Below are 13811 nucleotides of genomic sequence, written 5' to 3'. Positions count from 1 at the left end.
TGTGCGCACTGGCGTGGACACTGATTACTGGGCAGCCGCTCCACTAGCCACCAGGTACAGTTAAGGAGCACAGGTCTGGGAGTTTTACTCCTATATTAACCCAATTTTGTACTGCCCGCAGCGCATTGTGATAGGTAATAGGGCCTGATTCAGGTTGGATTGCAATCACAATAAGCGATCCAACTGCAAAAATTGCTAAGAGCATACGCATGTGCCTACATTTTCTGCGGCACCCCGCAGAGAATGCGATCGCCTCTGCCTGTCAATCGGGGCGGGGGGGGGGGGGGGAGAGGGGGGTCAGCAACACTCCATTTCCAAGTCAGGGATGGAGCGGTGCGGGGGCAAGGCTTCAAAATGGGGTCTGCAACGGAGGAGACACAGGGGGCGTGGTCACAGCGGCTGTATGACATCACATTCAGCCGCTGTGATCACAAAAATGGTGGCGGCTTCCTGCGCGCACATACAGTCTGCACCAGCAGGAGGCTACACCATTTTATATGATCACGCTGAACTGCAGTGCGACTGCAATTACAGCATGGTCAAGAATGGAGGCGTCATGCTCGGTGGCCATGCACTGTCACTGTGCAGGAGCCAGCACCGCACACACACTAGTCCCCGGGTGCAGCCCCCAACCCCCGGGACACCCGGAGCAACAAAATGTAGATTCAGGCCACCAGGCCACGTCCCTACCTATGAAACCATGCCTCCTTTTTACCATTGCACTGCTTATCTGCGCGCACTGCATTACAATCTCCCTCGCCACCTCTCTGGGTGTCACCAGTGATAGTGACACCTCTGCCATGCTTGTAGCAGCTGGTCCTAAGATCTACGCCTCAAGCCCTGAGTGTTTGCCCTTGTGACTTGTTGATCATCATAGCGAAGCAGATGCTTACAGAAAACTGCAGGGGCTTAGATTGAAAATAAAAAAATTGATGGGTATAAGGTAGAGAGGAGCGGGTTCGGTTCTCCGAGAACCGAATTCCCGACGAACTCCACGTGGTTTACACTGGTCCGAGGCAGGCTCGGTTGTTCCCGCCTGACTCGGAAAACCTGAACAAGGGAAAATGTCATCATCCCGCTGTCGGATTCTCGCGAGATTCGGATTCCATATAAAGAGCTGCGCGTTGCCGCCATTTTTACTCGTGCATTGAAGAGAGAGCGGAGAGGACGTGGCTATGTTCTCTCAGTGGAAATCTCAATATCAGTGCTCAGTATCAGTGGTTACTTATTGCTGCTCAGTAATACTAGTAGTGTGTCTCTCCTGCTCAGTGTCAGTTCTCAGTAGTATCCTCATCAGTGCTCAGTATCACTGCTCATTGTCTTGTGCTGCATTGTGGTGCTCAGCATACTACAGTACATTACTAATAGTCCAGTGCTGCATCTTGCTGCTCAGTGTCAGTTCTAGTATCCTCATCAGTGCTCACTATCACTGCTCATTACATTGTGGTGTTCTGTATACTACAGTAACATAGTAATATAGTAACATATAGTAACATAGTTTTTGAGGTTGAATAGAGGCAAATTGCCCATCGTGTTCAACCTGTTTTAAGTTGTGATGATTCTACATACTTGCTGAATAATGTTTTATGACTAGTTAACTACTATAACTCATGTTACCCCCGGAATAACCATGTTGATATTTTAAGTATTATAACCTTGGATAGCTTTTTCATTCAGAAATGTATCCATTCCTTTTTTAAATCCAATTACAGAGTCCGCCATTACCACCTTCCCTGGCAGGGAATTCCACATCCTGATTGCCCTAACAGTGAAGATCATAGTATCTCACCTGGCAAGTAAGTAGGAGTTGGGCTAGAGCTGTGGAGGATTGCTGCTCGGGCACCCCCTGTCAAGTGAAGGAGATCCAACTGAGGCAGCACAAGGGAACTCTCGAAAGAAGAACAAGGCTAGAGGAAGATCTGAGACAAAGAAATCTGACTTTTACCAGAGCTGACCAGAGGAAAGCACAAACACAGTCCCCCACTACCACAAATAATGCAGTCGAGTTTCCCACATTTGGGGAAATCACAGGGGTCAGCATACCCAGAGTGCAATGAATGAACCTCACCCTGGGAGAACAATCTTCATGACCATGGTATCTCCTATGCAAAATAAGTATGATTTGGAATAGGGCTGGGGAGGGCCGCTGCTCAGGCACATCTCTGTCAAGTAAAGGAGATTCAACTGAGGCAACACAAGGGAACTCTCATCTGGGGACAACAACTGCAGGGAGAACACATATTTTCAGATGAACATGGGAGGGCAGAAGGCTGCCTAATACTGAAGCACCCCCAAACAACAAACCAAATGCAACTACTAGTGCAAGCATTCCTGGGGGAAGGCCTGCAGCAGATGGATTTGCATATGGTGATGTCATCCAAGCAGTGGGTCAAAGTTGGCTTCAACCCTCGTCTGCATATGAAAATAAAAATGGGGTGTGCAGGGCATGGCGGCCTTTTGCGGCGCTTGGATGACCCCTAGTACGCATTAAACACCTCCACCTTCCTTCGGTGTGGGGCTCATGTTGGCTATGCCCCAGCCCCTGAAGCATTCAAGCTGATTTCTTGCAGCAGCTGGGCACTGTAACAGCTCCAGAGCTGCTCTGTAAAGCAAGTAAAAGGGTGTGGGCCCTGCAGCACTACCTGTAGTTTGCATTGTGCTTTGGAAGGCACAAAGTAAGCAGACGGGAGAAGTCAGGATAGTGCACAAGGGCATAGAAGGGAGCGGCTCAAGAAAAGAGAAGTGGAAACAGACAGCAAACTAGGCTGGAGAGAGACCTGAGACAAAGAGATCTGAATTATACGAGAGCCGACCAGAGGAAACACAAATTATGTAATCAAGTGTCCCACATTTGGGGAAATCGTAGGAGCAGCACACCCAGAGTGCATTGGGTGAGCCTTGCCCTGGGAGAAGCACCTTCCTGATCATAGTATCTCACCTGGCAGGTAAGTAGGAGTTGGGCTAGAGCTGGGGAGGGTCGCTGTTCGGGCACCCCCCTGTCAAGTGAAGGAGCTCCAACTGAGGCAGCACAAGGAAACTCTCGAAAAAAGAACAAGGCTAGAGGAAGATCTGAGACAAAGAAATCTGACTTTTACCAGAGCTGACCAGAGGAAAGCACAAACACAGTCCCCCACTACCACAAATAATGCAGTCGAGTTTCCCACATTTGGGGAAATCACAGGGGTCAGCATACCCAGAATGCAATGAATGAACCTCACCCTGGGAGAACAATCTTCATGACAATGGTATCTCCTATGCAAAATAAGTATGATTTGGGATAGGGCTGGGGAGGGCCGCTGCTCAGGCACATCTCTGTCAAGTAAAGGAGATTCAACTGAGGCAGCACAAGGGAACTCTCATCTGGGGACAACAACTGCAGGGAGAACACATATTTTCAGATGAACATGGGAGAGCAGAAGGCTGCCTAATACTGAAGCACCCCCAAACAACAAACCAAATGCAACAACTAGTACAAGCATTCCTGGGAAAAGGTCTGCAGAAGACGGATTTGCATACGGTGATGTCATCCAAGCAGTGGGCCAAAGTTGGCTGGAACCCTCATCTGCATATGAAAAGAGAAAAGGGGTATGCAGGGCATGGCGGCCTTTTGCGGCGCTTGGATGACCCTTAGTTCGCATTAAACACCTCCACCCTCCGTCGGTGTGGGGCTCATGTTGGCTATGCCCCAGCCCCTGAAGCATTCAAGCTGATTTCTTGCAGCAGCTGGGCACTGTAACAGCTCCAGAGCTGCTCTGAAAGGCAAGTAAAAGGGTGTGGGCCCTGCAGCACTACCTGTAGTATGCATTGTGCGTTGGAAGGCACAAAGTAAGCAGACAGGAGAAGTCAGGAGAGTGCACAAGGGCATAGAAGGCAGCGGCTCAAGAAAAGAGAAGTGGAAACAGACAGCAAACTAGGCTGGAGAGAGACCTGAGACAAAGAGATCTGAATTATACGAGAGCCGACCAGGGGAAACACAAATTATGCAGTCAAGTTTCCCACATTTGGGGAAATCGCAGGAGCAGCACACCCAGAGTGCAATGGGTGAGCCTTGCCCTGGGAGAAGCACCTTCATGATCATAGTATCTCACCTGGCAGGTATGTAGGAGTTGGGCTAGAGCTGGGGAGGGTCGCTGCTTGGGTACCCCCCTGTCAAGTGAAGGAGATCAAACTGAGGCAGCACAATGGAACTCTCGAAAGAAGAACAAGGCTAGAGGAAGATCTGAGACAAAGAAATCTGACTTTTACCAGAGCTGACCAGAGGAAAACACAAACACAGTCCCCCACTACCACAAATAATGCAGTTGAGTTTCCCACATTTGGGGAAATCACAGGGGTCAGCATACCCAGAATGCAATGAATGAACCTCACCCTGGGAGAACAATCTTTATGACCATGGTATCTCCTATGCAAAATAAGTATGATTTGGGAAAGGGCTGGGGAGGGCCGCTGCTCAGGCACATCTCTGTCAAGTAAAGGAGATTCAACTGAGGCAGCACAAAGGAACTCTCATCTGGGGACAACAACTGCCGGGAGAACACATATTTTCAGATGAACATGGGAGGGCAGAAGGCTGCCTAATACTGAAGCACCCCCAAACAACAAACCAAATGCAACAACTAGTTTAAGCATTCCTGGGGGAAGGTCTGCAGAAGACGGATTTGCATACAGTGATGTCATCCAAGCAGTGGGCCAAAGTTGGCTGGAACCCTCATCTGCATATGAAAAGAGAAAAGGGGTATGCAGGGCAGGGCGGCCTTTTGCGGCGCTTGGATGACCCTTAGTTCGCATTAAACACCCCCACCCTCCTTCGGTGTGGGGCTCATGTTGGCCATGCCCCAGCCCCTGAAGCATTCAAGCTGATTTCTTTCAGCAGCTTGGCACTGTAACAGCTCCAGAGCTGCTCTGTAAGGCAAGTAAAAGGGTGTGGGCCCTGCAGCACTACCTGTAGTTTGCATTGTGCATCGGAAGGCACAAAGTAAGCAGACAGGAGGAGAAGTCAGGATAGTGCACAAGGGTGTAGAAGGGAGGGGCTCAAGAAAAAAGAAGTGGAAACAGACAGCAAACTAGGCTGGAGAGAGACCTGAGACAAAGAGATCTGAATTATATGAGAGCCGACTAGGGGAAACACAAATTATGCAGTCAAGTTTCCCACATTTGGGGAAATCGCAGGGGCAGCACACCCAGAGTGCAATGGGTGAGCCTTGCCCTGGGAGAAGCAACTTCATGATCATAGTATCTAACCTGGCAGGTAAGTAGGAGTTGGGCTAGAGCTGGGGAGGGTCGCTGCTCGGGCACCCCCCTGTCAAGTGAAGGAGATCCAACTGAGGCAGCACAAGGGAACTCTTGAAAGAAGAACAAGGCTAGAGGAAGATCTGAGACAAAGAAATCTGACTTTTACCAGAGCTGACCAGAGGAAAGCACAAACACAGTCCCCCACTACCACAAATAATGCAGTTGAGTTTCCCACATTTGGGGAAATCACAGAGGTCAGCATACCCAGAATGCAATGAATGAACCTAACCCTGGGAGAACAATCTTCATGACCATGTTATCTCCTATGCAAAATAAGTATGATTTGGGATAGGGCTGGGGAGGGCCGCTGCTCAAGCACATCTCTGTCAAGTAAAGGAGATTCAACTGAGGCAGCACAAGGGAACTCTCATCTGGGGACAACAACTGCAGGGAGAACACATATTTTCAGATGAACATGGGAGGGCAGAAGGCTGCCTAATACTGAAGCACCCCCAAACAACAAACCAAATGCAACAACTAGTGCAAGCATTCCTGGGGGAAGGCCTGCCGCAGATGGATTTGCATATGGTGATGTCATCCAAGCAGTGGGTCAAAGTTGGCTTCAACCCTCGTCTGCATATGAAAAGAGAAAAGGGGCATGCAGGGCATGGCGGCCTTTTGCGGCGCTTGGCTGACCCCTAGTTTGCATTAAACACCTCCACCCTCCGTCGGTGTGGGGCTCTTGTTGGCTATGCCCCAGCACCTGAAGCATTCAAGCTGATTTCTTGCTGCAGCTGGGCACTGTAACAGCTCCAGAGCTGCTCTGTAAGGCAAGGTAAAAGGGTGTGGGCCCTGCAGCACTACCTGTAGTTTGCATTGTGCGTTGGAAGGCACAAAGTAAGCAGACAGGAGAAGTCAGGAGAGTGCACAAGGGCATAGAAGGCAGCGGCTCAAGAAAAGAGAAGTGGAAACAGACAGCAAACTAGGCTGGAGAGAGACCTGAGACAAAGAGATCTGAATTACACCAGGTCCGTCATTATATTATATATACCAACAGTAGTTATATATATTTTTTTTTATATCATTAATTATCATCTCTATACTAGCAGACGCAGTACGGTAGTCCACGGCTGTGGCTATCTCTGTGTCGTCAGTGCTCGTCCATAATTGTATACCTACCTACCTGTGGTGGAAGTTTTTTTCTATCTTCTTCATACTAGTAGTTTAGCAGTCTGCTGACAGTGTCCACCAGGTCCGTCATTATATTATATATACCTACAGTAGTTATATATATTTTTTTTTTATATCATTAATTATCATCTCTATACTAGCAGACGCAGTACGGTAGTCCACGGCTGTAGCTACCTCTGTGTCGTCAGTCACTCGTCATCCATAAGTATACTAGTATCCATCCATCTCCATTGTTTACCTGAGGTGCCTTTTAGTTGTGCCTATTAAAATATGGAGAACAAAAATGTTGAGGTTCCAAAAATAGGGAAAGATCAAGATCCACTTCCACCTCGTGCTGAAGCTGCTGCCACTAGTCATGGCCGAGACGATGAAATTCCATCAACGTCGTCTGCCAAGGCCGATGCCCAATGTCATAGTACAGAGCATGTAAAATCCAAAACACAAAAGATCAGTAAAAAAAGGACTCAAAAATCTAAATAAAAATCGTCAGAGGAGAAGCGTAAACTTGCCAATATGCCATTTACCACACGGAGTGGCAAGGAACGGCTGAGGCCCTGGCCTATGTTCATGGCTAGTGGTTCAGCTTCACATGAGGATGGAAGCACTCAGCCTCTCGCTAGAAAAATGAAAAGACTTAAGCTGGCAAAAGCACAGCAAAGAACTGTGCGTTCTTCAAAATCACAAATCCACAAGGAGAGTCCAATTGTGTCGGTTGCGATGCCTGACCTTCCCAACACTGGACGTGAAGAGCATGCACCTTCCACCATTTGCACGCCCCCTGCAAGTGCTGGAAGGAGCACCCGCAGTCCAGTTCCTGATAGTCAGATTGAAGATGTCAGTGTTGAAGTACACCAGGATGAGGAGGATATGGGTGTTGCTGGCGCTGGGGAGGAAATTGACAAGGAGGATTCTGATGGTGAGGTGGTTTGTTTAAGTCAGGCACCCGGCGAGACACCTGTTGTCCGTGGGAGGAATATGGCCATTGACATGCCTGGTGAAAATACCAAAAAAATCAGCTCTTCGGTGTGGAAGTATTTCAACAGAAATGCGGACAACATGTGTCAAGCCGTGTGTTGCCTTTGTCAAGCTGTAATAAGTAGGGGTAAGGACGTTAACCACCTCGGAACATCCTCCCTTATACGTCACCTGCAGCGCATTCATCATAAGTCAGTGACAAGTTCAAAAACTTTGGGCGACAGCGGAAGCAGTCCACTGACCAGTAAATCCCTTCCTCTTGTAACCAAGCTCACGCAAACCACCCCACCAACTCCCTCAGTGTCAATTTCCTCCTTCCCCAGGAATGCCAATAGTCCTGCAGGCCATGTCACTGACAATTCTGACGAGTTCTCTCCTGCCTGGGATTCCTCCGATGCATCCTTGAGTGTAACGCCTACTGCTGCTGGCGCTGCTGTTGTTGCTGCTGGGAGTCGATGGTCATCCCAGAGGGGAAGTCGTAAGACCACTTTTACTACTTCCACCAAGCAATTGACTGTCCAACAGTCTTTTGCAAGGAAGATGAAATATCACAGCAGTCATCCTGCTGCAAAGCGGATAACTGAGGCCTTGGCATCCTGGGCAGTGAGAAACGTGGTTCCGGTATCCATCATTACTTCAGAGCCAACTATAGACTTGATTGAGGTACTGTGTCCCCGGTACCAAATACCATCTAGGTTCCATTTCTCTAGGCAGGCGATACCGAAAATGTACACAGACCTCAGAAAAAGACTCACCAGTGTCCTAAAAAATGCAGTTGTACCCAATGTCCACTTAACCACGGACATGTGGACAAGTGGAGCAGGGCAGACTCAGGACTATATGACTGTGACAGCCCACTGGGTAGATGTATTGACTCCCGCCGCAAGAACAGCAGCGGCGGCACCAGTAGCAGCATCTCGCAAACGCCAACTCTTTCCTAGGCAGGCTACGCTTTGTATCACCGCTTTCCAGAATACGCACACAGCTGAAAACCTCTTACGGCAACTAAGGAAGATCATCACAGAATGGCTTACCCCAATTGGACTCTCCTGTGGATTTGTGGCATCGGACAACGCCAGCAATATTGTGCGTGCATTATATCTGGGCAAATTCCAGCACGTCCCATGTTTTGCACATACCTTGAATTTGGTGGTGCAGAATTATTTAAAAAACGACAGGGGCGTGCAAGAGATGCTGTCGGTGGCCACAAGAATTGCGGGACACTTTCGGCGTACAGGCACCACGTACAGAAGACTGGAGCAACACCAAAAACGCCTGAACCTGCCCTGCCATCATCTGAAGCAAGAAGTGGTAACGAGGTGGAATTCAACCCTCTATATGCTTCAGAGGATGGAGGAGCAGCAAAAGGCCATTCAAGCCTATACATCTGACCACGATATAGGAGGTGGAATGCACCTGTCTCAAGCGCAGTGGAGAATGATTTCAACGTTGTGCAAGGTTCTGCAACCTTTTGAACTTGCCACACGTGAAGTCAGTTCAGACACTGCCAGCCTGAGTCAGGTCATTCCCGTCATCAGGCTTTTGCAGAAGAAGCTGGAGACATTGAAGGAGGAGCTAAGACAGAGCGATTCCGCTAGGCATGTGGGACTTGTGGATGGAGCCCTTCATTCGCTTAACCAGGATTCACGGGTGGTCAATCTGTTGAAATCAGAGCACTACATTTTGGCCACCGTGCTCGATCCTAGATTTAAAACCTACGTTGTATCTCTCTTTCCGGCAGACACAAGTCTGCAGGGGTTCAAAGACCTGCTGGTGAGAAAATTATCAAGTCAAGCGGAACTTGATCGGTCAACAGCTCCTCCTTCACATTCTCCCGCAATTGGGGGTGCGAGGAAAAGGCTCAGAATTCCGAGCCCACCCGCTGGCGGTGATGCAGGGCAGTCTGGAGCGACTGCTGATGCTGACATCTGGTCCGGACTGAAGGACCTGCCAACGATTACGGACATGTCGTCTACTGTCACTGCATATGATTCTCTCACCATTGAAAGAATGGTGGAGGATTATATGAGTGACCGCATCCAAGTAGGCACGTCAGACAGTCCGTACGTATACTGGCAGGAAAAAGAGGCAATTTGGAGGCCCTTGCACAAACTGGCTTTATTCTACCTAAGTTGCCCTCCCACAAGTGTGTACTCCGAAAGAGTGTTTAGTGCCGCCGCTCACCTTGTCAGCAATCGGCGTACGAGGTTACTTCCAGAAAATGTGGAGAAGATGATGTTCATTAAAATGAATTATAATCAATTTCTCCGTGGAGACATTGACCAGCAGCAATTGCCTCCACAAAGTATACAGGGAGCTGAGATGGTGGATTCCAGTGGGGACGAATTGATAATCTGTAAGGAGGGGGATGTACACGGTGATGAATCGGAGGATGATGAGGTGGACATCTTGCCTCTATAGAGCCAGTTTGTGCAAGGAGAGATTAATTGCTTCTTTTTTGGTGGGGGTCCAAACCAACCCGTCATTTCAGTCACAGTCGTGTGGCAGACCCTGTCACTGAAATGATGGGTTGGTTAAAGTGTGCATGTCCTGTTTATACAACATAAGGGTGGGTGGGAGGGCCCAAGGCAATTCCACCTTGCACCTCTTTTTTCTTTTATTTTTCTTTGCGTCATGTGCTGTTTGGGGAGTGTTTTTTGGAAGGGCCATCCTGCGTGACACTGCAGTGCCACTCCTAGATGGGCCAGGTGTTTGTGTCGGCCACTTGGGTCGCTGAGCTTAGTCACACAGCTACCTCATTGCGCCTCTTTTTTTCTTTGCGTCATGTGCTGTTTGGGGAGTGTTTTTTGGAAGGGCCATCCTGCGTGACACTGCAGTGACACTCCTAGATGGGCCAGGTGTTTGTGTCGTCCACTTGGGTCGCTGAGCTTAGTCACACAGCTACCTCATTGCGCCTCTTTTTTTCTTTGCGTCATGTGCTGTTTGGGGAGTGTTTTTTGGAAGGGCCATCCTGCGTGACACTGCAGTGCCACTCCTAGATGGGCCAGGTGTTTGTGTCGGCCACTTGGGTCGCTGAGCTTAGTCACACAGCTACCTCATTGCGCCTCTTTTTTTCTTTGCGTCATGTGCTGTTTGGGGAGTGTTTTTTGGAAGGGCCATCATGCGTGACACTGCAGTGCCACTCCTAGATGGGCCAGGTGTTTGTGTCGGCCACTTGGGTCACTGAGCTTAGTCATCCAGCGACCTCGGTGCAAATTTTAGGACTAAAAATAATATTGTGAGGTGTGAGGTGTTAAGAATAGACTGAAAATGAGTGGAAATTATGGTTATTGAGGTTAATAATACTTTGGGATCAAAATGACTCCCAAATTCTATGATTTAAGCTGTTTTTTAGGGTTTTTTGAAAAAAACACCCGAATCCAAAACACACCCGAATCCGACAAAAAAAATTCGGTGAGGTTTAGCCAAAACGCGTTCGAACCCAAAACACGGCCGCGGAACCGAACCCAAAACCAAAACACAAAACCCGAAAAATTTCCGGTGCACATCTCTAGTGGCCATGCCATGTCACTGTGCAGGAGCCAGCACCGCTCACACACTAGTCCCCGGTGCAGCCCCCAACCCCCGGGACACCCGGAGCAACAAAATGTAGATTCAGGCCACCAGGCCACGCCCCTACCTATGAAACCATGCCTCCTTTTTACCATTGCGCTGCTTATCTGCGCGCACTGCATTACAATCTCCCTCGCCACCTCTCTGGGTGTCACCAGTGATAGTGACACCTCTGCCATGCTTGTAGCAGCTGGTCCTAAGATCTACGCCTCAAGCCCTGAGTGTTTGCCCTTGTGACTTGTTGATCATCATAGCAAAGCAGATGCTTACAGAAAACTGCAGGGGCTTAGATTGAAAATAAAAAAAATTGATGTGTATAAGGTAGAGAGGAGCGGGTTCGGTTCTCCGAGAACCGAATTCCCCACGAACTCCACGTGGTTTACACTGGTACGAGGCAGGCTCGGTTGTTCCCGCCTGACTCGGAAAACCTGAACAAGGGAAAATGTCATCATCCCGCTGTCGGATTCTCGCGAGATTCGGATTCCATATAAAGAGCTGCGCGTTGCCGCCATTTTTACTCGTGCATTGAAGAGAGAGCGGAGAGGACGTGGCTATGTTCTCTCAGTGGAAATCTCAATATCAGTGCTCAGTATCAGTGGATACTTATTGCTGCTCAGTAATACTAGTAGTGTGTCTCTCCTGCTCAGTGTCAGTTCTCAGTAGTATCCTCATCAGTGCTCAGTATCACTGCTCATTGTCTTGTGCTGCATTGTTGTGCTCAGCATACTACAGTACATTACTAATAGTCCAGTGCTGCATCTTGCTGCTCAGTGTCAGTTCTAGTATCCTCATCAGTGCTCACTATCACTGCTCATTGCATTGTGGTGTTCTGTATACTACAGTAACATAGTAATATAGTAACATATAGTAACATAGTTTTTGAGGTTGAATAGAGGCAAATTGCCCATCGTGTTCAACCTGTTTTAAGTTGTGATGATTCTACATACTTGCTGAATAATGTTTTATGACTAGTTAGCTACTACAACTCATGTTACCCCCGGATTAACCATGTTGATATTTTAAGTATTATAACCTTGGATAGCTTTTTCATTCAGAAATGTATCCATTCCTTTTTTAAATCCAATTACAGAGTCCGCCATTACCACCTTCCCTGGCAGGGAATTCCACATCCTGATTGCCCTAACAGTGAAGATCATAGTATCTCTCCTGGCAGGTAAGTAGGAGTTGGGCCAGAGCTGTGGAGGATTGCTGCTCGGGCACCCCCTGTCAAGTGAAGGAGATCCAACTGAGGCAGCACAAGGGAACTCTCGAAAGAAGAACAAGGCTAGAGGAAGATCTGAGACAAAGAAATCTGACTTTTACCAGAGCTGACCAGAGGAAAGCACAAACACAGTCCCCCACTACCACAAATAATGCAGTCGAGTTTCCCACATTTGGGGAAATCACAGGGGTCAGCATACCCAGAATGCAATGAATGAACCTCACCCTGGGAGAACAATCTTCATGACCATGGTATCGCCTATGCAAAATAAGTATGATTTGGGATAGGGCTGGGGAGGGCCGCTGCTCAGGCACATCTCTGTCAAGTAAAGGAGATTCAACTGAGGCAGCACAAGGGAACTCTCATCTGGAGACAACAACTGCAGGGAAAACACATATTTTCAGATGAACATGGGAGGGCAGAAGGCTGCCTAATACTGAAGCACCCCCAAACAACAAACCAAATGCAACAACTAGTACAAGCATTCCTGGGGGAAGTTCTGCAGAAGATGGATTTGCATACGGTGATGTCATCCAAGCAGTGGGCCAAAGTTGGCTGGAACCCTCATCTGCATATGAAAAGAGAAAAGGGGTATGCAGGGCATGGCGGCCTTTTGCGGCGCTTGGATGACCCTTAGTTCGCATTAAACACCCCCACCCTCCTTCGGTGTGGGGCTCATGTTGACAATGCCCCAGCCCCTGAAGCATTCAAGCTGATTTCTTACAGCAGCTTGGCACTGTAACAGCTCCAGAGCTGCTCTGTAAGGCAAGTAAAAGGGTGTGTAGTTTGCATTGTGCATTGGAAGGCACAAAGTAAGCAGACAGGAGGAGAAGTCAGGATAGTGCACAAGGGTATAAAAGGGAGGGGCTCAAGAAAAAAGAAGTGGAAACAGACAGCAAACTAGGCTGGAGAGAGACCTGAGACAAAGAGATCTGAATTATACGAGAGCCGACCAGGGGAAACACAAATTATGCAGTCAAGTTTCCCACATTTGGGGAAATCGCAGGGGCAGCACACCCAGAGTGCAATGGGTGAGCCTTGCCCTGGGAGAAGCACCTTCATGATCATAGTATCTCACCTGGCAGGTAAGTAGGAGTTGGGCTTGAGCTGGGGAGGGTCGCTGCTCGGGCACCCCCCTGTCAAGTGAAGGAGATCCAACTGAGGCAGCACAAGGGAACTCTCGAAAGAAGAACAAGGCTAGAGGAAGATCTGAAACAAAGAAATCTGACTTTTACCAGAGCTGACCAGAGGAAAACACAAACACAGTCCCCCACTACCACAAATAATGCAGTCGAGTTACCCACATTTGGGGAAATCACAGGGGTCAGCATACCCAGAATGCAATGAATGAACCTCACCCTGGGAGAATAATCTTCATGACCATGGTATCTCCTATGCAAAATAAGTATGATTTGGGATAGGGCTGGGGAGGGCCGCTGCTCAGGCACATCTCTGTCAAGTAAAGGAGATTCAACTGAGGCAGCACAAGGGAACTCCAGCATCCTCTACAGACTAAGAGAAAAGGATTTACCGGTAGGTATTAAAATCCTATTTTCTCATACGACCTAGAGGATGCTGGGGTCACATTAAGAACCATGGGGTTATACCAAAGCTCTTG

The 13811-nt window shown here is 48.5% G+C and overlaps 9 non-coding genes and 1 pseudogene across 9 annotated transcripts; all 10 read right to left on the bottom strand.

Annotated features, from left to right (window-relative positions):
• Window positions 1-1955: 1955 nt before the first annotated feature.
• Window positions 1956-2119, bottom strand: LOC135031745 (U1 spliceosomal RNA). The gene has a single exon (XR_010227389.1). It is a non-coding gene; the product is annotated as a U1 spliceosomal RNA (small nuclear RNA).
• Window positions 2120-2790: 671 nt separating this feature from the next.
• On the bottom strand, window positions 2791-2953 carry LOC135031689 (U1 spliceosomal RNA). Its single transcript, XR_010227337.1, has one exon. It is a non-coding gene; the product is annotated as a U1 spliceosomal RNA (small nuclear RNA).
• Window positions 2954-3105: 152 nt separating this feature from the next.
• LOC135031724 (U1 spliceosomal RNA) lies at window positions 3106-3269 on the bottom strand. Its single transcript, XR_010227368.1, has one exon. It is a non-coding gene; the product is annotated as a U1 spliceosomal RNA (small nuclear RNA).
• A 671-nt stretch (window positions 3270-3940) lies between these two features.
• Window positions 3941-4103, bottom strand: LOC135031748 (U1 spliceosomal RNA). Its single transcript, XR_010227393.1, has one exon. It is a non-coding gene; the product is annotated as a U1 spliceosomal RNA (small nuclear RNA).
• A 152-nt stretch (window positions 4104-4255) lies between these two features.
• Window positions 4256-4419, bottom strand: LOC135031718 (U1 spliceosomal RNA). Its single transcript, XR_010227362.1, has one exon. It is a non-coding gene; the product is annotated as a U1 spliceosomal RNA (small nuclear RNA).
• Window positions 4420-5121: 702 nt separating this feature from the next.
• LOC135031761 (U1 spliceosomal RNA) lies at window positions 5122-5256 on the bottom strand (annotated as a pseudogene).
• A 152-nt stretch (window positions 5257-5408) lies between these two features.
• Window positions 5409-5572, bottom strand: LOC135031732 (U1 spliceosomal RNA). The gene has a single exon (XR_010227377.1). It is a non-coding gene; the product is annotated as a U1 spliceosomal RNA (small nuclear RNA).
• Window positions 5573-12304: 6732 nt separating this feature from the next.
• LOC135031729 (U1 spliceosomal RNA) lies at window positions 12305-12468 on the bottom strand. Its single transcript, XR_010227372.1, has one exon. It is a non-coding gene; the product is annotated as a U1 spliceosomal RNA (small nuclear RNA).
• Window positions 12469-13123: 655 nt separating this feature from the next.
• On the bottom strand, window positions 13124-13286 carry LOC135031741 (U1 spliceosomal RNA). Its single transcript, XR_010227387.1, has one exon. It is a non-coding gene; the product is annotated as a U1 spliceosomal RNA (small nuclear RNA).
• A 152-nt stretch (window positions 13287-13438) lies between these two features.
• On the bottom strand, window positions 13439-13602 carry LOC135031737 (U1 spliceosomal RNA). The gene has a single exon (XR_010227383.1). It is a non-coding gene; the product is annotated as a U1 spliceosomal RNA (small nuclear RNA).
• Window positions 13603-13811: the final 209 nt, after the last annotated feature.

This window comes from Pseudophryne corroboree, unplaced genomic scaffold (assembly GCF_028390025.1).
Source record: "Pseudophryne corroboree isolate aPseCor3 unplaced genomic scaffold, aPseCor3.hap2 scaffold_526, whole genome shotgun sequence".
Lineage (NCBI taxonomy): Eukaryota > Metazoa > Chordata > Amphibia > Anura > Myobatrachidae > Pseudophryne > Pseudophryne corroboree.
Note: the sequence above shows the minus strand (reverse complement) of the source record. Positions and strands in the feature narration are given on the sequence as shown.